This window comes from Phoca vitulina, unplaced genomic scaffold (assembly GCF_004348235.1).
Source record: "Phoca vitulina isolate PV1807 unplaced genomic scaffold, GSC_HSeal_1.0 scaffold16, whole genome shotgun sequence".
In the NCBI taxonomy this organism is placed as follows: Eukaryota; Metazoa; Chordata; class Mammalia; order Carnivora; family Phocidae; genus Phoca; species Phoca vitulina.
In genome coordinates, this window is record NW_022589719.1 from 37,463,997 (window position 1) to 37,485,380 (window position 21,384).

The window sequence follows — 21,384 nt, forward strand, 5'->3', positions numbered from 1 at the left end:
CCGCCCAGCTCCCACCCCAAGGAGGCCTGCAGACCCCTGGGGCCTCTTGCCGGCTGCCTTTGATCTGGCCTGAGTCCTGTAATTCAAGGTCAGCAGGAAGAGCACAGAGCACACAGCAGGAGGGTGCTGTTGGCATCCATCTGTAATTCAGGCTGGAAGCCCAGGGACTCAGTGCCCCCAGAATGGGACCGGCCCTGCCACCAGCCCTGCCATCCAGACAGCAGGCGCCAGCCAGAGTTAGAAGCAAAACGTGTGCCTGGCAAGTCCCCAGAACAAGGCTGACAGGGCAGGGTAGCTGGGGAAATGGGCAGCAAAAGCCGCTACCCCACGGGGGACGAGCTCCTCCAAGTCCAAAAGGCCCAGGTCAGACACCGGACGAGGCGGCCGGACACCTCCCCAGAGGAGACAGCTACAGGCCAGAAACGGCTGGAACAGGAGCCCGAGAGACCCCCCAGGGCAGAGCGCCATCGCTGTGCATTCCCGAACACAGGTGGGCACAGCCCTGGGCCAGCTCTGAGGGCCAGTCCCTGCGGCAGACAACGAGAGGGACAGGAAGGAGCTCAGGCACCGGGGTACCGAGCAGACGGGCCAGCGCGCCCGGGCCGACGGGCAGGAGGACGCGCCCACGCGCAGCCCTCACACCGCTGTGCACACGTGTCCTCGGGAGGCAGGAATCGCAGACACGTGAGAGGAAACGTCACCCTGCTTCCAGAAAAGGGAAACAAATGGGTGTCCGAGTGACAGGGAGCCCGACAGCCACGCCAGCCCCTCTTCCAGAGGCCCAAAGCCGTGCCGCCGGTGCCGCCGCCCAGGGCTGTGCCAGGCGCTGTGTGCCCTGAGGGAACGCCGTGGCCGCCTCACCGGCTGCTGCACGGCGGCCCAGCGGACAAGGTGCACCAAACAGGCCCCACGCCACGGGCCTGCCCCTGCCCCTCCGAGCTGCTCGCGGGCCTGGCCCCCAGGAGCCTCCCACTGAGCCCAGGTGAGGCCGGCCAGGACGCAGGGCCAGGGGCAGGGGGGCTGCCCTGGGCAGGGTCCTGGAACCCTGGCAGCTCCCTCCCTGCCTTCATCTTCCTCCACTTGCTGCCTCTGCCAAGGAAGTCTTCAGCCCTGCAGACTTTTACACACCCCTCAAAACCCAGTGTAGAGGTGCCCCTCCTTAGTGAAGCTTCCTGCCACCCTGGGCAGTGACTCAGCCCTGGATGTGCTGGCCTCCCACAGCCCTGGGGTCCTCTGGGGTGGGGTGTTTGGGTTCCTAGCAGTTCTGCCACTTCCCTGGAGGCAGGGAGTGGGCCATGTGCCCTCGGGAGCCCCCACTAAGCAGGCTCGAGATGGTGGGAGGACAGCGTCTGCTGGGGAAGCCCACAATCACCCTAATTACCCAGCCGCTGCAACAGCTCAGGCTTATCTCCGAACTGTGACACATTCCCGTCTCTACAGCAAACACACATGCGTACCAACGCAGGGCAAGCGTCCTGTCACCGATGACTGCCAGGCCCAGGCGGCGGGCGCAGGAGGGCTGGACCGCCTGAGTCCACTCTGCAGGAAGGCTCCGGGCATCCAGGAGCCCACAGGGAAGGCGTAGGCGAAAGGCCAAGGAAGAGCCCAGGTCTCCCGGGGCTACCCCACCCAGCAGGTCCTCACTACACCCCAGACTTGGGCACAAACACGCATGTGCTTTAATGAGCGTGCCCACCCCCTGGGACCCCAAGCCTGGCCAGGAAAGTCAGGGGAACCTATGGACTGCCCTCCTGAGCGCCCCCTGCCCCTCCACTCAGCTATTACTGCCCACGGGACCCAGAGGGGGCCAGAGAGCCAGGGGGCAGGGGCTGCGGGCGGACTGGCGCTCTCTAGGGTGGGCTCGGGAGCACTCTGCAGGCAGGGCCCACTCCTCCTGCCCCGTGGCTCCGACCGGCCCTCACGCCCACTGCACAGTCTGGAAGGAGGGAGGAGGCTGGCCCTGCGTGTGCTGGGCCCCACGTGGCTCTGAGGGGCGCAGGACAGCCCCAGAGCAGTGAGGAGCAGGGTGCTGCAGGGCCAGGGGTCAGGCAGGGGGCAGTCCTGAGCAGATGCCTCCTGGGGGTCATCCTTGACCTTGCTCTTCTTCTTGGTCGTGGTCCTTCACGAGCGCCCTGAGCCCTGGGAGCCCCCAGAGAAGGCCCCGGACTCCCATCGCCCAGAGGCTGCCCCTTGGTCTGGACGGGGCTCTAGGAGCAAGTGACACTGTTGCACCAGGGACAGCCACCTTCTCCGAGTGTCCACCACGTGCTGGGTGCGGAGGGCCCTCTGCAGAGAGGAGCCCAGAGCCTGAGAGGTGAATGACCAGCCAGGCCTGCCCCCACCGCACTGCCAACTGGCCGTGGACCAGGGCCACGTGAATGCCACAGCCTCTGCAAGCACCTGGGAACACCACCGGCCCTGCAGAGTCCTGCGAAGTGATGCACACAGGGCACACGCAGCTCCTGCCCGGGGTGGGCGGGGAGCAAAGGGAGAAATGATTGCTTCTGCCGTTTCTCATCCAAATCACCAAATACTGCATCGGTGGAGACCTGGCCCCTCCCCATTGCTGACTCAGTTACTCTCCAGACTCGCCTGGCCCTGACCCTGCACCCTGCCCCCCTCCAGCCATGGCCGCGGTGCTGCCCTCGGGGGAGGCAGCTCTCCTGAGCCCAGAAGGTCCTCCTGCAGCTCCCTCCCCGCCTGGCAGCCGGCAGTCCCCCACCCCCCCAGAAGAGGCTGAGAATTCAGGGAAAGGGTGGGAGTCAGCTGTCTGCCCGCAAAGCCCGTGAGAGGAGTGGGTGTGGGACGTGGGGCAGGGGTGGGTAGCAGGCTCACAGTGAGCAGTGGTCCAGACGCAGCCGAGTCCCTCTGGGGAGGAGGGAGGCTCTCCGGAGAGGAACCTGGCCGCAGAAAAGGACGGCCACTGTCCGCGGTGCTGACCGAGCCGGCACCTGCTCGCAGGGCCCCCTGCCTGTGTGCTCACACCCGCGACTGGTGATGGCGCTGTGTCAGCTGGTCCTTGCACGTGGGGACCAGGGAGAGCAGTGCCCACTGCAGGTTCTGGGGAGGGAGACTCATGATGGGGGGGCGGCGGACGCTTCTGCTGAGCCAGAGTGGAGGAGCAGGGCGGCGCGGGGCTCCGTCCGCGTCTCGGGAGAAACCAGTGTCCAGCCGCTAGTACTCACAGGGCCACCCGAGGGTCCCTAACAGCTGCGGTGGGAGGCTGCCCCTCCTCTGTCACGAGCCGCTGCACCTCTGGCTCGGGTCCCAGGGCCGCAAGCATAGCCAAGGGGCCCCCACTCTCCGCCTCCTCAGCCGGCCTCACTGTGGGGCCCCACTCGTGGGCACGAGAGGGAGCAGTCTCCGGGGCGGGGCACAGCGGACACGCCTGTCTTGCCGGGTAGACGGCCCTGTCACCCCTCCTGCTTGGGCTCTCCTGGAAGGAGTGGGGAGGTGGCAGCACACTGGCTGTTGGGAAAATGAGTCAGCAGGGCTGGCGGCAGCAGGCTGGGCAGCGGGAGAAGCCTGAGAGGGCGGGCAGGGGCAGAGGCACACAGGCCTGAGGGTGGGGAAGGACTGGGAGCCCCCCCAGCCCTAGCATCAGCGCCCAGTATCCTCATGGGAGTGGCCTGGATCCATGCTCAGAGCCCACACACTGCCCTTGACCGTCTCTGGGGGCTGAGCTTCCCAGGCTCTGCTCTCAAGGGCCAGCTCGGCAGCCGTACTGAGGGAAGGCCCAAATGCTGCAGAGAGTCCGGCCCTGGCCACTGTCCCCACATGGACAACTACCCCATGCCGAGGCCAGGACCCACACGCCTGGATCTGGAGGCAGAACCAAATGGGCAAGGGCCAGGCATGGTGTTCCCCACAGGCCAAAGGCCCCCGATGGGAGCTTCATGCAGCCAGACAAGCCCGGGGCGGGCAGCCAGAGCCGTGGTGGGCCACCCAACCTGCTGGCCCAGGAGGGCCAGCTGAGCGCTAAGCTGAGCCCAGAGGAGAGCGCGTTTGGGGGGGCTGTAGAGGCCCCACCCCCAGCTCCTGGGAGAAGCTCATGGGCAGAGGCAAAGAGCACAGGCCGCAGGCGCAGGAGGGTGGCTGTCTGCCGTGCTCCCAGCTGCACCTGGCCCTGCGGCCTCTGCCGGCCACCCTGTCACCTTGGCTCTCCAGGCTGCAGCAGCCTCCGGGAGGACCCCTAGGGACCCCACTTCCTAGAAGCCAGCGTCCCGGCCACACGGCCCCTCCTGTTCTGCACCACGCTGGCCTACGAGCTGCAGACTCCGTCACCTGGGCTTGTGCTAAGGCTAAGGCCCTAGGGCAGGGTGGGCTCTGGGGGGTGGTCAGGCCTGGATGTGGCCGCCGGCTCCAGCCAGACCACTGGCCAGAAAGGAGGCTCCTAGGGATCCTCCACTTGAACCTTGATCCTCACACCAGCCCACTTCCTTTCTCAGAAGAGGAAACTCATAGGGTCCCTCCCTCCAGGCTGTGCCTGTGCACGTGGGGCAGCGGTGAGAGCCTCCTATGGAGGAAGCAGAACCCTCCCTCCCGCAAATCCTGTCCTTAAACCCCCAGAGTCCTGCTGGGGTCGAGGGGCCGGGGAGGGGCATGTGCGGCAGAACAGTTTGCCGAGCGTGTGGTGGGGGAGAAGCTGACCCCAGGGCCCATTCTCCTGTCACTGCCCAAGGGGTCAGGGTGAAGCCTGCCAGCCTGCTTCCCCAGCTGGTGCAAGCACATGCCCCACCCCGGCACCCGCTCACAACAGGCTTAGGAAGTCAGCAGAGTGCTGGGCAAAGACATGGGCTGAAGCCCAAAGACGCTAAAGGGAATGAGTCCAGGTTCCCAGCACCCCCCCCCAAAGGTGGGGGCGGGGTCCTTTCAGCACCCTGGACAGGGGATCAGTGTAACTTGGGGTCCAAGGACAGCAGCTGGCTTGCTCTGGGCTACACAGCTGGGGTGACACCAGAGCCAGGGTGCTCTGGGGAGCCGGTTGTCAGTGCTCCCCGGGCACCTCCTCCAGCCACACCCCTGCTCTTTCCTGAGCCTGGAGCCAAAGCCTGCCTGCACCACATTCTGGGGGTCGTGGCACAATGGTAACCTCTAAACCCAGGATACCAGCAGAGCACAAAGCTCTCTGGACTACCCTTCTGGCACCATCTCAGGAGGCCCCGCCCCAGATCTCTGGCACCCGGGCACAGGGTGCAGGTAGGGCCAAGGGGCCAGCCCTCGGCGGCTAGAGCACCTCCTTCCAAAGGGTGGGGAAGTGCAGGAGCCCCCACCCCTCCTGGAAGAGCACCCTGCTTGCGGCAACCTTTAGCTAGGGAGAGTCAAGGAGGCCAGGACCTGCTAGGGGCTCACAGTGCGCTCACAAACCCCCCCAGGTGTGGGGTGGGATGGGGATGGAGCCTGGCAGAGGGATGGCTGCCTGCTCTCCAGGCTCCAGAGGCTCTGAGCCCCCTGCTCAGGGAGAATGTAAGGTCCCTCTGGCCTCCAGTGGGATGACATCAGTGCCCAGGCCCCACGAGGAGTCCCCCAGCCTGGAAGCCCCACCGGGTCTTGGGTGGCCTCTCTTCACAGCAGGTGGGGGCGGACACCCAGGGAGGCTGTGCTGGGAGACAGTCCACACCACGCACGTGTGGTGGCCATGCTGAGGCCTAGCCCCTCCACCCCAGCTGCCTCCCACCCCGCGACAGGGGATGGGCCCTCTCCAGCTGCTTGACTCCCACTCCCACCAGCCTCACCCTCCTGGGGAGTGAGGGGCTTGTGGTCAGGCTGAGGAAGTTCAGGGACAGAAGGCCCAGACTTAGGCCCCTCCCTGGTGTCCACTCCCCTGAATAAAGGGACACACGCCCCACCCTCCTGCTGCCAGTTCCCCCGCACCCTGACAGGGCGCCAGACGCCAGACCTGAGCCCAGGAAGAGGGTTTGGGGCCCCCCACCCCAAGCCCTCAGCATCGCCCTCTCCTCTCTCCCAGGGCTGGTCCAGGGCCGCCCACGCTCACGTCTGCCTTCCAAGGCCACTCCTCCGCAGGCAGAAGGCGGAAGCCCCTGCGGGGGTAGGAGCACTGCATTGGGTTTAGTTCCCAGGTTTCAGGAGCACCCCTGCCCGCTCAGCTGCCCTAGGTTCCAGCCTGGGGGCGCCTGGACCCAGCGGACTCGCTTCAAATGCACCTCCTTGGCAAACGTGCAGGGGCGCCTTGGACTTGCAGACCAGGAGGGCGGCCCCTTTGAAGTTGCCCAGACATCAAAGCGCCCTCGTTGCCCATTCCCGGCAGCCCTGTCTGGGCCTGCATTCTTCCCGTGCCCCTACCGGACCTCCGTTCCCGCCTGCAGGCCCCCTGCCCCAGCTCTGGGGAGTGGGGGGTGCTGGGCTGGCGCCCTGGTTCTCTCAGCCTCCTCCTGGGGCTCTGAGCTCCCCAAACCCTTTCTCCTCCTCTATTTGCAGGGGTGGGATGTCCGGATCCCGTGCCCCACCCCCAACCTGTGTAGTGCTGCATCCACCCGCATCCACCCGCATCCATCTGCCCGGCACACCCACGCTTCTGGGCCCCGTGGAGGCCCTGCAGGCCGCAGCTCCCAGCGACACCCCCACACCCCCCCATCACGCGGCCAGCTCCTGGTTTGCACCCACGCACGTTCCTCCCAGGTTGGGAAGGAGGCCCCGATGGGGGGACCCAGAGGGGGACAGGGGACGGGAGGTGGGGAAGGAACCCGGCCCCAGCAGGCTCAGTCTCAATATAGATTCCGATGTTTCCTTCGCCCACCAGGCGCCAGGGGGGAGGCGGTGGCGTGCGTCTCTTGGGAGACAACTGTTCACGCTCTGAAAAGGAACCTCTCAAATTAAATTAATTAAGCCCTGAAATATTTCACACCCGCTGCAGCCGCTGGGCTGCCTCTGCCAAGCTCCCCGCCCTCCCCACCCACAGCACCCAAACACGACGTAGGGGACTGCCACCCCCTCTGTACGATGGACCGGAACCCCTCCTCCTGCTGCCCTTGACCCAAGGGAGGAAAGGGGGGCGGAGAGGCCAGCTCTCTACCCACCCCCATGCACGTCTTCCTGCCTCCCCCATTCCAGAGCTCCTCGTGTAACAGTGGGGCTCTTCTGCTGCCCAGAAGCCCTTTGCAGGTGGAGCTGGTCACGTGTGCAGTAAGCAAGGACGGCTGTGACCCAGGACCAGCTTTGAAGCCTGGTTCCCTCTCCCCTCCTGGGGTGGGGGCTTCGGTAGCCCCTTCAGCCTTGGGGGTGTCCTAACACCCTTTCCTGCCTGGGGTAAAGATGGAATGAGGACCCCCACACACACACATGGCTGCAGTCCTAAGCATTCTATCCTTGATCCCTGCCCCTCCCAGAGGCAGTCTGGGACTGCCCCCGTGAAGGGGCCCAACTGTGTGCCTAGCCAGGGGTCAGCATAGCCAGGGGTGTCTGTGGTGGGGCCAGTCAAGCCAGGCACCCTCTCTCCAAAGCCCAAAGTCAGCCTTCAGAGGCTTCACATGTTTTCAGGCCCAGAGCCAGTTGAAAATCAGAAGACAATTCCACATGCCCCCTCCTCCAAAAAAGTTCTCTCTTGGTTCTTCACCCAACTGGAAGATGCTGATAGGGACCACCCACTGGAGCCCCAGGGTTAAGAACTTGCTTGCCAGGACCCAGTTGGAGGGCTGAGGGAGAGGTCACGGCCCTCCTGGGAACACAGACCCTCCTCCCCCATGAGACACTCAGGACAGCCTCCCAGGATCAAAGCTGAGAAGGGTCGAGATGCTGGGTACCTTCTGGAGCCTGAAGGCAGTGACAGAGGCAGTCCCTACCCCCACTCAGAGGCTAACACGTGTTTAGGAAGTACCAGAGGCGTTTCCTAAGCAGACCACAATACGGTACCATTCAAAAGGTGTCTCCACTGGGGACATATGACAAATGAGAGAAGGAAGCTGAGGGAGGAAGATGGGCCCCCAGAGGACTTTGCTGGCCCAGGTGTTGGAAGAGGAGGCAGAGCTGGGTGGAGTTCTGGGGAAAAGGGGGGGCAGGGACAGATGCTTGGGATGGGGGGACTTTGGGAAGAGGTCCAGACTGTGGGCAGGTGCCTGGAGAAGCTGCCAGAACCCTGCCTGCCAGAGAGACCCCAGGTCCCTTGTGCTTGTCTCCTGTCAACGCCACCCTCTGGGTTAAAAAATGGTGGTGGAAAGGAGATCTCAAAACATTCTGGAAACAGAAGGCAGGGGGCAGGTGATGAGGGACAGGACAAGGGCTGGGCCTCCCAGTCTCCAGAGGACCCAAGAGAAGCTCCAGGTGTCAGCGGCAGCCAGGGAGCGCAGGGCAGGCCTGAGGGTAGGGCTGCAAAGACAGATGTGACACTTACTGAGGGTGCAGATGCGGGGACAACCCAGGTTGGCATCCCCCTCTCCATGCCCAGAATGGGACACAGACTGGGACAAAATCCAATATTTTAGGGGCCAGGAGGCTGCTCTGACCAAGTTTTCCTTCTTCTGACAGGCCTAATGCCCAGTCCCCGCCCATAAGCATGCCCCCACCAGACTGACCACACTCTGAGCTGTGAGCAGGAGTCCCCTCCCAGAGAGACCCAGGCAAGAAAATATTCTTACTTCTCACACAAGGAGCCACACCACCCACTCAGGCCCCCTCGCGTGGGTAAACAGCCAACTACATGTTTCCAGAGGGAGTCCAAACAGAAACAGAACTGACCCAGGAGAAACAGCTGTTTAGAAAGGCTTTTACTGATTATTGCATTGACTCACTCAGATTTAATAAGTTGCTACATCTATAAAACAAGAAATCTACAGAAAGGATGAGAAAACAAGAAAGAGCTCTAGGAAAGCAAAGACAGTAATTGCTGGAAAAAGAAGCGGGTGAAAGAAGGACTAAACCATGGAAAAATGCCAACGAGGCTGAGAACAGAGACAAGAAGAAAAGATGAACCAGGAGGCACTGATAACCCAGGAAGGTGACATCTGATTAAAGGAAGGAGCTGAGAGTGGACAGCAGATGTTCCCGAGACCCAAGACCCAGTGGGCATGGACACGTCACAGCGAAAGGCCCCAGAGCCTGCCCGGCCATGGAACGCAAGCAGACCCACATGCACGCACAGCCTCGACAGTGAGATCCCAGGAGTTTGTTTCATTGCTTCACTCACTCATTCACTCATCGAGGATGCATGGGGCTTCTCCTGGTGACAGGCATTCAAAACAGAGAAAAAAAGAAGAAATGTCCACACTGTGGGGTTCACACCCTCGATATACTTAGCTAGAGCGCAGAAGTGACCACTCAGTCCTGACCCAGCTTAAGTCCTGCCCAGATCAAAGTGACCAGCCCCACCCTAAATGCCTGATAGGGAAGGTTGAGCTCATTCTGGAAAAACCAAAAACCTTCCCTACTGCAGTTGAACTGTCTTTTTAAATAAACAATGCCACCATACAATAAAAAGGATGTCGTAAACAAAGAAGTAGAAAAATGTGACTTATTCTCAAGAGAAAAAAATAACCTATAGAAGCAGGCTACAGCTAACCCAAATATTAGAATTTTCAGAAAAGGATTTTAAGATAATATTATAAATACAAATATTTTTTCTCCTCTCTCTCCCTCCTCTTCCCTCAAAAATATATATATTTTTAAATTACAGTAAAGGATAGACCAAAAGAATTCATTGGATGGGCTTAACAGCAGAGTGGGCACAAAAGAAAGGATTAATGAACTCTAAGACAGGTCAATAGAAACTGCCCAAACTGAAATACAGAAAGCAAAAGCATGAAAAAACAAACATAACAGCACATCAGAGACCTGTGGGACAGCTCCAAAAAGTCTAACATAATTGTAACAGGAGTCCCAGAAAAAGAGAAGAGAAAGACATATCTTAAGAGGTAACAACTGTGATTTTCCCCTAAAGGTATTACATATATCAGCGCACAGGTCCATGAGGCTCACTGAAGCAAAAGCAGGACGGAAACATGGAGAGCCACGCCATGGCAAATCACTGCTAATTTGATACAACGGAAAGAAAAAGAGAAAATCTTAAAACCAGCCAGAGAAAGGATGTGTATCACATCGGGTCAGTAGTGCCTGACTTCTCACCAGAAAGAGCACGGCCAGGACAGAAATGTTTGGGGGAGGGGGCAGGCAGAAGTAGCTCTGGGGAGGGTGGGAGGGAAGAGAAGAGATGCTGCGGCAAGTCAGTGGAGCCAGGTTAAGGTGTTATTTACAAGCCGAGCAAGAGCACCTGGGAAGAGCTGAACTGCCACACCGGGGAGAGGGCAGCGCGGGGGGCCGCTAGGCAGCGCCTCAAGTGCCAGTCAAGACTCTGGCGTGAGCTCCCCACCGGGAGTCCTGGAAATGAGCTCGGTTCAGAGAAGTGGCCTTGGGGGCTGCACTCGGGAGCCTCCCACAGCCGACCGCTCAGAGCACAACATGCAGCCCAGGACCTGCCCTGCTGAGCGCTCGGGGCCGCCCGGTAGAAAACAACGTCTGGAGAAGCCGGTAAGACACGTGTCTTGTATGCACAGACTTCAGGTGTCTTTCCCGCCACGTCACTCTGTCGCGTCACACTAACGTCCGAGGCTGAGAATGACACCAAGTGGGCCCTCCCCGGAGAGGCTGCAGAGCCCCACTCTGGAGCACGTGCGATGGGCTACCCGGGCACCACCTTGTTACAGAATGCAGACAACCCGGCCGGCGGGGTCCACTGTGCCAGAGAGATCCGCGGCACCCGCTCAGGACCCTGCAGAAAGCCCGGCCAGCACCTCTACACAGGTGGCAGCCCCACACACAGCAGGACACAGCTCCGGGTCCCCGAAGCCAAGAAGAAGTCCTGCCGCTCCCCACACCTGCAGCCTGGCCTCCCAGCTGCTCCCTCTCCCCAGCGCCCCCGCCCCGGGGCCACACTGCCCCCGCCACTGGGAGGGACCCTGTGTGCCAGACAAGGCCCGGGGTTGCCACAAGAAGCCAGTGATGAACTCTGTCCATCTTGTTCCGGGTGCCAGCTGGCCATGGACTTCAGAACTTTTGAGTTGCAAAGATCTGTAAAAACTAAGTCCCAGAACACAAGTCCTGAGAGCACTGGTGGCCCCAGGCCAGGAGTTCGAGGGCCTCTGTGCAATGGCGGGGGGGGGGGGGGGGCACAGAGCCCCCTACCAGGAGCACCTGTGAGCCTCCCACAAAAGCTGGCAAGGCCCCCCTTTCCTCTGAGCAGGCCGACTGCACGGGACAGAGTGCGCGTGTGAGGGAGGGGCAGCAGGGTGAGCGCACACGCGGCGGGTTACCCGTGCATGCGCGCCGCCCCCTAGCCCCGGAGCTCTGCTCCCCTTTAAAACCTAAACCAGTGACACAGGGTGAACTTCGGGCGTGATTTCTTTGGTAAGTACTAATCTTAGTTCCTACATGATATATTTTACTTTGAAAATGAAAGTAAATTCTTCTTTTTAAATTAATTGACGATAGTTAGTTGTTTTAGAACTAAAGCCCAGATCAAGCAAAAGCAGTTATCACTGATTAGCACATGACAACTACCAAACAATTTGCTGTCTAAAGCACCGCTCAGACACAGCCCGCTCTCGGCATCAGGGTGCGACGCAGGTACCAGCCCTGGGGAGGGGCCCATTCTCCAAGGGGGTGCAGCCGGGTTGGGCCTGGCTCAGCACGTGTCCCCACAGGCATCCAGACACAGCCATTGTGGGCAGCCCCACGCCCATGCCAGGCTCTGCAGATGAGCCTTGACCCCAGGGGTGGCCCCAGTCCCATGCCCTGCCGCGCTGACTGTGGCTGCCCTCGGCCTTGGTCTTTGAGCCCACCCCAGGGGCCACGTCCTTCTGGCTGTATGCACCCAGGCCAGAGCCAGCAGTCAGCGTGCCTGGCAGAACATCCCTGCACTTTCCCGGGAGGGTCACCGCCACTGCCAGCCAAGCTCACCCGCCCCTCGACCAGCGGTGTCACTAAAGATGGCACGAGGAGCTGGTGCACTGAGGGTGGATAGCAGGTTGTCCCGCTGACTGTGGGGCTGAGGTCAGGACCCCTTCTCCAGGTCCCCATAAGCTCTTGGATTCGTGGGGTCAGGGGATAGCAATAATGGGACAGTGTGGGAAGTCCCCAAGACTGGGCTCCGCCCCAGCTCTACAGGCCCCAGATGCTCCAGGTCCACTCCCCTCCTGACCCAGGGGGCTCTATCGGGCAGCTGGGGCCGAGGGACCTGGGGGGCAGGGTGTGGCTGGCTGGAGGAGCACAGCCCAGCATCCTGTTGTCCCAGACACAGCCTGCCGGTCCCACACAGGCCCCAGGGCCCCAGCCCAGCCTGGCTGCCCCCCATGTCTCCTCACTCAGTGGGCTCACCCCACACTTCTGCTGGCTCTGGCTGCCCCTCCCCCACCTTCCAGGAATACTTTTCTTAGACTGAAAACAGTCAAACTAAGTCCAACCAAAAAAAAGCGAGCATTTTACCAAACCAGCTATGAAATTCATTTGCTTCTCCACCACCAGGAGCGGCAACCACCCCTTGCCGCTAACCAAACCTCCAAGGGAGGGAGCCTTGCAGGTGCAGCCCCAACTCTGAAAATGACCCCTCAGAAAAGGGACTGGAAGCTGCTCCCTGGGCTGACCCAAGGTCTTCCTCCGACTTCCCACCTCCTCCCAGAGGTCTCTGCGCCCCCACCCCAAGTCCTCAGCCAACCACACCCCACCTGGAGGGAATGGGGGCTGCAGCTGGCCTGTCCCAGGACCCCAGCCTTGGGAGCAGGCAGAGACCCCACAGGGCGGTGGTAGAGGAACAGGGGAGCTCCCCCAGAGCCAGGAGCCAGGAGGCCCCCACCGGCAGCTTTCCTGGTACACTCTCCATCCCAGGGAATAGGTCAGCGTGTCTGCTCTGAGGCCATGTGCCCAGAGGGGGTGCAGGCCACACAGACTGGAGGTGCAGGGCAGGCCCTCATTACCCCCGAAGGGGAGGGCAGCAGCAGGGGCTGGGCATGGGAGGGGTGCCAAGCCCACCACACAATCCAGCTCTGCCCCTCCAGCCTCCCACCACTCTGCTTTGCCCACCACCCACCCCGCCCCCTCTGGTTAGCGCTGGGCGGGGGGCGAGGGAGGCCCCACCTTCACAGAAGTATGTGCATACACACATTACACACATGTGCACACATGCACTCGAGCAGGGCAAGTTTGACATGCTTCCCATCACCACATAGCTCATTCCTAGGGAAGGATCAAGAAGACAGCCCACAGCCTGGGCCTTCTGGACCCTCTGCTGCAAAGGGACTCCCCAGGCCCCAGTCTCCCAAAGCCCCAGCTCAGGGTCCTTGATGGAGAAATCCAGGCCTGGGAAAGCATCTTTGGAGTGCCTCCAAGGGTCAGCACTGGCCTCTGGGGCCAGGTCCTCCCTGTGGTCTTTGCGAGGGGCTGCAGGGGAGGTAAAAGAAGGTGGGGCAGAGGAGGGGTCCCCTGCGCTGATGAGAGAGGGTGGTGGGGCTGAGACATAGCCCCAGGGGAATGGGTCTGCCCTTGGGGTTCCCAAGGAAGCCTTTGGGAAGCGTCAGGCTGAAGGCTTCCGGGAAGAGCATTGCCAGGGCATTGGTGATGGGTCAGATGCCCCCAGGGGTGCTCACAGGGCACTGAGGCCAGCACAGCAACTCCAGGACAGGCCCTGGGGTGCCGGCCTGCTCCCTCTGACCCTGACTTATGTCTCAGTCCGGAGGGCCGTGATATGCCACAGAGAAACCAGCCCCAGCGTCCCTGGTCCTTCCCAACAAGGCCACAGGGCAGAAGGCCCATAAGCTCCGAACAAGGGCAGTGGGGGGGCCTCTGGGCGGGGGCAGGAGGAAGGACCAAGGGATAAACCCCCCAGAGTAGTCTCTGGGGCTGGGGAGAGGCAGCTCCTGTCCCCAGGCCCCACCCACATCCCTGCCCCAGGCTGAGTGCTGCTTGCTTGTTTGCAGGAGGAGCTAGTGGGGGTGGGGGGCAAGGACAGGGCCTCAGATACCAAACTGGGTTGGAGAGCCTGCCCCGGAAGTAGCCTGGCTTGGGCCCAGGGGACCTGAGGCTCGGCAGGTGGCCAGCAGCCTGCTCAGCCATGGGGTGGGTGGCGGCAGGCCCAAGGACTCAGCTCAGGTGCACGCATCCCCACCTGGGAACCTGACAGCTGGGCCTCACCTGGTGCCGGTGGAAGCGCAGAGTCCTCCCCATGGGTGGCTCTCTCCACACTCACGCACGCGCATGCGCACGCGGACTCCCACTCACGCGGGAAAATAACCAGGCGGTCTGGGCTGAGCCCGCAGGGGGGCAAGTTGCCTCTGCGGTAGGAGCCAGCCTGGCTTTGAGGAGCGGGTGGGTGCAGCAGGAGCTGGGGGTGCGGGCTGCAAGGGCCCAGGTGATCACCCCGGAGGGCCTGGACCTCGCCCTCCCAGCAGGCAGGAGAGAGGGTGTGTCCCCCGGGCTGCTGGGGACCCGACCATCCCGGGGTGGCAGGTGCCCCCGTGGTCAGAAGCCAGTCCAGGGCCGGGCAGAGCCATGCCCACTGTTCAGCGCAGCACCCCCCCCGACCCTGCTCACTGACCCAGGCTCTTGGGATGTCCAGGTGGGGGCTCTGGCCCAGGAGCAAGGAGGAAAGAGGGAGACGTGGGCGAGAGAGGGCCCCACTGTGAGCAGGGGCGAGGCTGGAGCTCCAGGGAATGGAAGCTCCGCGTGGGTTTACCTTTGCCCCTGGGGACAGTTGGGCCACTCTGGGGGCCGCGGTTGGGGAGCCTGCTCAGCCTGGCAGCCAGAGCTCCCACCACCCCCCCCGAAGGACCCCCGGCTGGTCTCCAAACGCTGAGCAGCCTCATACAAAGCCCTCCCCCTCCTCTCTCCTGCCAAACCACCATCTGTTGCCATGGCAACGAGAGCAGGCGCGGCAGGCGCACTAAGCGCTCCCCCCCCACCCCTGCTTTCCCTGCTCCTTGGGCTGGGCAGGCTCCAGGGCCTGCAGCCCCCACTGGCCTCCGGGCCTCCCTGCCCGCAGCAAGCGGGCCTGGCCTCAGCCGGCTCACAGCTGCTTCCTCCTACACGGAAGGCCAGGTGAGGGCCCCCGGCCACTCCAGCCACCCCGGCCCCAGCTCCTGCCACGGAACAGCCCGCCCAGGGCAGGGCCTGTCTCGCATTGGGGATGGCCAGTGACCCGCCTGGTCCCTGACCCACCTGCCCTGCGGTGCCCCCACCACGGAAAGCCCAACCCCAATGCATCCACAGGACGCCAGCCACCCGCCCAGGCCCACCCTGAGGCACGCGTAGACCCCGGTGGGGAGGCTCGGACAGTCCTGGCTACCACGTGGGTGGCGCCTGGCAGGTGAGCAAGCCGCACAGACACAGCGGGTGCTTCTGCCTTCACCTGCTGCCTCAAATAAACTCCAGGTGGGCCGAGGGCACCTCCCGGAAGGATGGCAACCACCACGCTCTGCCGTCTGGGCTGGCTACGGGGGCCCGAGGGCACGGGGCAGGTGCCGGGACAAGAAGGCAGCAGCAGGCCACCGGACGCCCGATCCAGGCCCGGCCCCGAGACCGTGGGGAGTTCTCACGCCTCTGGGAGACACACACCATGGGGGCCCCCTTCTCAACGAGGCCCAGGCTCAGACAGGTCAGGTGACTTGCCTGGAGGCGCCCAGCACATGAGCAGCAGATTCAAGTGACCACACACAGCCCGGGACAGAGGCTAAGCTCATGCTTTTTCTTTTTTGTTGTTTTTTGAACCCTGGTTTACCTCCTAAAACCTGCCCTCCAGCCATCTGCCCTTGGGGCTGCCTGCAGCACCTCCGGGGAGGTGTCACCAACACAGACTCAAAAGCACTACTGTGGGTTTCTACCTAGGCGCCCGCCTGAGAACCGTCCACACGACCAGACAGCCATGGGCACCCTCCTCAAGGGTCCTCACACCCCTGTGAGACCCCTCGGCCTCTCCAGCGGCCAGCGGCCGATCCGCCTGCCCTGTTGGAATCACCAGATGTGTGGAGTAAAGCACCAAGGGCACAGGCACTCGGGCAGCCTCCCGACGACTGACTCAGAGCATCCCGGCTCCCCCAGACCACGAAGGAAAAACCAGGTGAGTTGGGGAAAGATGGCCCTCTGACCAGCTCCTTGAGAAACCCACCGATGCCACATTGTTCAAAAGAGCCGAAGGTGAGATGAGCAGTTCCCCAAACAACACACCCAGACAGAGCTTGCAGGCTGGCCTGCGCAGGCGGGAGCCGGGACCCTCCTGGAGGGCACTGGAGGACTTCCTGGAGGACCGTTCCCAGCCCGGCCACAGCTCTCCACGCTCAGGCACAGGGCCCGGGAGTGGGGGAGTCAGGCGGGCTCAAGGCAGAGGTGCCGGAGCCGCAGGAACAAGAGGACGCCAGCCCTCCCAGGTCGGTCCTGCCCTTTCTGCCCAGTGCCCGCCCCCTCCATTCACCGGCCACCTCCCTGGTGGGTCCAGAAGGCCGGGACAGGGCAGGCATCTAGAGCCCCCTCCAGCCTGGGGCTGTGGTGTGAAGCCCCCATGATACTGCATCCGCCTTCTGAGGGCTGCTGCCCAGGGACCTCTCCACCAGGTTGTGTCTGGGACACTGGACTCCGTCCCACCACAAGTGGGGACTCGCTCAGGGCCACAGGAGCTGGGTCCCTCCTCCCAGGTCTGCGGAGTATGGGCCCTGGGGGAAACCAGGGGATGCCCTGGCAGGGCACTGTGAGCTCCCCGGAGGGGAGGGAGGGAGGCTGGGGGCTGCCCCAGATCTCGGGACTGGCGGGGAGGGGAGGCAGGCTACAGGCAGCAGGGCGGGCGGGAGGAGGGAGGGAGGGAGGGGATTCCCCTCTCTTCCAGAGTCACAGGCTTGGCGCTAGGTGGTTGCCATGGCAATCACAGAGGCATCGAGATTCACGGGGTGTGTTGCAATGGGGCACCCCACCCTCCCTCCCCTCCCCCGCGACGAGGAGCCCCCAGACGGCCCACTCACCCTGGAGCCAGACAGGAGGGCAGCCACTCCTCCCTCAGCGGCACAGCCCGGGCTGACATCCAGAGCAGAACACCACCGTCCCTACCTCCGGGCGGGGGCTCCCCCCAGATCCAGCAGGGCCCACCTGCCCACCAGCATCTCTGAGGGGCGTCCACCTACTGTGCGCTCAGCTCTGCATCCTCTGGGCACGAGGCCCAGGCGCTCGGAGACCTGAAGATCCAACCTGAGAACCACGGGGGCCCCTCTGCCTGGGGGAGAGTCCGAGAGAAAGTGAGGAGGTGCCCGCCACCTGGGCCCCAGCGGGGCCCCAACGCCCCTCTGACCACAGCCCCGTGGGCAGGCGGGGCTCAGCTAGCTGCATGCAGGCATGAGGCAGGATGCCCGAAGGGAGCCCACAGCCTTGTCTGGGGGGCAGGATGCTGTGAAGCCATTAGTTCTGGGGCTCCCCCGGGTGACGTGACAGCAGACAGCTGGCCCCAGCCCTGCATGCCCCTCTCTGCGCCCCTGCTCGGAACCTCCGCCCACTCCGCACTGGGAAGTCCAGGGGGAAGGAGCCGTGGGCGGGGCAGGCAAGCGGGAGCCACGTCTCTGGTTCCAACAGCGGCAGACGACCCCATGAGATTTCTCCTGACTGGCTTTTCAATTCAATACTGTAAAATTAACCCAGTGAAATATTTTGATTAAGCCCAGTAACTATTCAGAAACTCAATCTAGCAAACTGTGTTTTTTTTTCTTAAGCTGGTGTCCTAGTTTCAGACGCCTCAGGACTAGGGGCTAATGATGGGGTCACCTGCCAATGCCCACAGGCTGGAGGCAGGAAGGTGGGTGCTGAGGGGCCTCAGGAAGGGGGTGGGCTTGCCGGGAGCAGGCGGCAGAGGGCGAGGGCCCGGGGGCTGCCGTGAAGGGAAGGGGGCCGGGTCTAGCACACAAGGGGCCCCACGTGCAAGGAGGCAAGACCCCAGGGGGCCAGGGTCACACCCGCAGTGTGGACACCATGGTGTGGCCAGCAGCTGTCCAGTCCCCCAGGGAGGTATGGAGGGACACGGTGGTTCAGCCCGCAGAGCACCTGAGTCAGTGACCGAGTGCCTGGCAGGGGGAAGAGCAGGGGTCGCCAGGAGAGGCCAGCGGCCAGCAGTCCAGGCCCCAGGGGTCAGCAGCAGACCCAGACCTCAGCCTACCTGCCCAGCGGAGCACAGAGGCCTTCCCTCCCTACCGTCTCCACACCGGCCAGCCCCCTCCCGCCAAGCCCCCGGGACGGCAGTGGGATTGCCCGCCCTGGGAAGCCTGAGGGAGCCACCACCTGTCACTGCACACACACACACCCATGGCCTCTGGGGGCCAGGCACAACCCCGTCCGACTCCACACGCACCTGCTAGGCAGGGGGACCCTCAGGCACAGAGCCAGGCCCAGGGGCACCCACATGCTAAGCCGGGGTGCCAATACTTCCTGGAAGCCACAGGGCCTCCCCAATACAGCAGACGCCAGAGGCCAGGCACCCTCCATCCCTGCCTGCTTCCCAGCTCCCATGAGCACCCTGGCTGCGTCGTCAGTCCGACACAGGACACAGGGAAGCCACGTGCTGCTGAGGGCCCTTGCATCTGCCAGCCAGCCTGTGGTCAGGCAGACGAGGGCACAGCCCGCCCCGCCTGCGGCCACCAGACACCCCCAACATGCCCGCGAGGGCTGCCCGAGTCGGCCTTGGAGACACACGGGCTCCCACAGCCCAGTAGGCTGGAGAGGACGAAACGGGAGGGCAGACGGACACCTGGAGGGCAGCAAGGCCTCCTGTCCCCCAGGTGGGACAAGTCTACGGGGGTTTCCCAAGAAACTGTCTCTGCTGGGGAGCAGACACCATGGGGACCACTCTGCATTCTGTCAATTTGGAGTTTAGCATTGAAAACAAGCAAACCAACAAAAAAAAATAACAACCTGATCTGCGCTTAAAAAACTATCTGACTTGGTTTCCCCAATCACTAGGATGGTCTTGTGTCCCTCCCCCCCGCCAGGGGCCAGCAAGCTTGTGCCCCCTCCCTGCTTATGGGGTGGGGGCACACTGATTCAGGCCCTCTTCCTAGACTCCTCCCTGAGAGAGCAATCCTGGCTCAAGGGTCCCGGGCAGGACAGGGTAGCTCTACCTAGAAAAGGAGACCAGGATAGGAAGCCCAGTGCCCAGGACCCGCTGGGTGCTGGCTGGGGGCAGGCCCCGGGGCCTCACTCCATACGAAGGCACAGATTCCCCGACTGAGGAGCACCTGACCCAGGGGAGCTAAGGGCTGAGGCAGGTGCTGGGGCAGGGTGGCCGGGCTCAGGGACCCTGGCCGGTGCCCCACATGACACAGATGCCAAGGCACCAGGGCTGGGGGGGCAACGAGTGGGCCGTTTGCCACCTGGCCAAGGCTGCCCAGAGAGCCTGGCACTGGGCCTGGGTGAGGCACAGAGGTCCAGGGTACTTTTTAGCCCCTCTGCCAAGGGAGCTACCTCTGTGGGGGCAAACCCAGATGTGCTTGGGTCCCTCGGAGGGATGTGCTCCCCAGACAGACGGCTGACCGCACCCCCTGCCTTCAATACCAGCAGAAGCGGGAGAACAGACCTGCGGCCCTCTGCCCTGCCCCCCCCCCCGCCGGGGTTGGGAACCAGGAGAGCCTGCCCATCCCCGGAAGGGCGCCACGAGGATGTAATCTCCGGCGTGGGGTAATAATAGAATCTGCTTAGCAGGCAGTGGGCAGCTTGCTCCAAAGGATGGAGAGAGAGAGGAGAGAGACAAAGACCCGCCTGCCCATATGTGTCACTCTCATCCTCCCAAATACCTACATGGGTCCCTGAGGCCCACCTGCCCAGAGCTGTCCACAGTCACGGAGCCGGGGTGGGATGTCCATCTCTACCACCTCTTCTCTCAGCGCTGGCCCTCGGGTGATGGGCTCGGCCACCCAGAAGGCAAGAATGGGCACAAGGTCCCAGAAAAACAGCAGCCCCTCCCCTGATGTGCCCACCATCCGCCAACACACAACCTCAGGCCTGCTGCTCCCTGGACCACTGCCCTGACCGCCTGACCCCCGATGCCCTGAATCCCGAGCCAGGCCCTGTCCCACAAGCCTTCCCTACCCCCACCAGCACCCACTGCCCAGGGCCTGGAGCAGGCAAGGTGCTAATACACAGACACGTGCCCTCTGCACTTGGAAACCTGCAGGCCAGTCTCAGTGCAGGCCCACTGGACACGGGGCCAGGTTAGGAAGGTCCGTACCCAAATGCAGGCCACCTGTCCTGAGGCCACGCCAGAGAACCCGACATCACCCTGCCAGCACGGGGCTCCCAGGCTGTCTCTGCTGACCCGCGGATGGGCCTGGCCCCCACCTGCCCTGTGCCTGCTTAGAGCTGACACCTCGCCCCCCGCATGCCCATGCTGTTTCTGGGGGCTGCTGGGTCACCAGGGCAGAGAGCACTTGTCATCTAAGAGAAGAAGTGCCTCCATGGTAGTGGGGGCTGGTCTGCAGCCCCCCAGGTATAGCGGGACGCCCCACAGCAGCGAGCTCCTGAGGTCCAGCATGGACGTGCAGAGCTGACCAGACGGGGCCTGGGGATCATGCCCACAGCTGCCAGCTCCTCTCAGGGGGCCTGGCTTCCCCAGGGGGCTCTTCCAGACCTCCTAAAGGGCCAGCCACACAGATGCTAAGGATAAGGATGTCCCTTGGTAGAGTGACCCACTGCCCCACGTTGAAGTCCTGGGCAGAGGCAGATGGGCGGGACCTTGCTGGAGCCGCCGGGGGCCACTGGGGGTGTGGCGGGGACTGTCACTCGGGACTGTCACCTACAGGCCGCCCAGCTGGGTGGACTCAGGATGCTGCAGACACCTGGACAGAGGGAGCAGTGAGTGAGACCGCAGGGCTAACTGGCTCAGGCTTGTTCCCCAGCCTTCCCCTGGATGTGGCCTTCAGTCCAGTCTCCCTGCTGGTCATCCGCAACCCACTCCCAGCCTGGCTCCCAACAGGGGCATCAGCAGCATCAGCCCGACAACGAGGTGACCCCCATACTGATCTATGGACTGAGGATGGCGTGGCCTGGGGTGGGGAGTGGCCACTCATCTGGGTCTCTGGATGTAGCGACAAGTGTGACTGACACCCAAGTGACCCAACTGGGCTCCATACCCCACTCCTCAGACACCAGGGCAGGACGGTATGGAGGGGGTGGTGTGAGGCAGAGCCCCAAAGTCAGAGGCCCCATGGCTAGCTGACCCCAAAGGCAAGCTGTGGAACATGGGTCTGAGCACCCCACAAGCAGAGGGACTGGGGGGGGTTGGCCTGTCCCTACCTCCACAGGGCAGTGCCCAGGACAGCAGCTCTCTGGGGACGCAGAGGACAATGCACACCGCAGCCCTTCCCCCAGCCAGCAGCAAAGCTAGAAGTGAATCTGACAGGGGCTCCCTTGAAGACCCTGGGCCACTGG

At 62.9% G+C, this 21,384-nt stretch overlaps 1 protein-coding gene across 15 annotated transcripts in view; it reads right to left on the minus strand.

Annotated features, from left to right (window-relative positions):
* Window positions 1-21,384, minus strand: part of BRSK2 (BR serine/threonine kinase 2) — a 64,527-nt gene that overhangs the window by 25,075 nt on the left and 18,068 nt on the right. Inside the window, exon 1 of one of the 15 annotated variants that reach the window (XM_032414606.1) lies at window positions 14,131-14,231. The exons of the other annotated variants lie outside the window; for them this stretch is intronic. The gene's annotated coding sequence lies outside the window, so the exon portion shown is untranslated. Of the gene's footprint in view, window positions 1-14,130; window positions 14,232-21,384 lie in introns of those variants that run through there. 15 annotated transcript variants of the gene reach the window in all.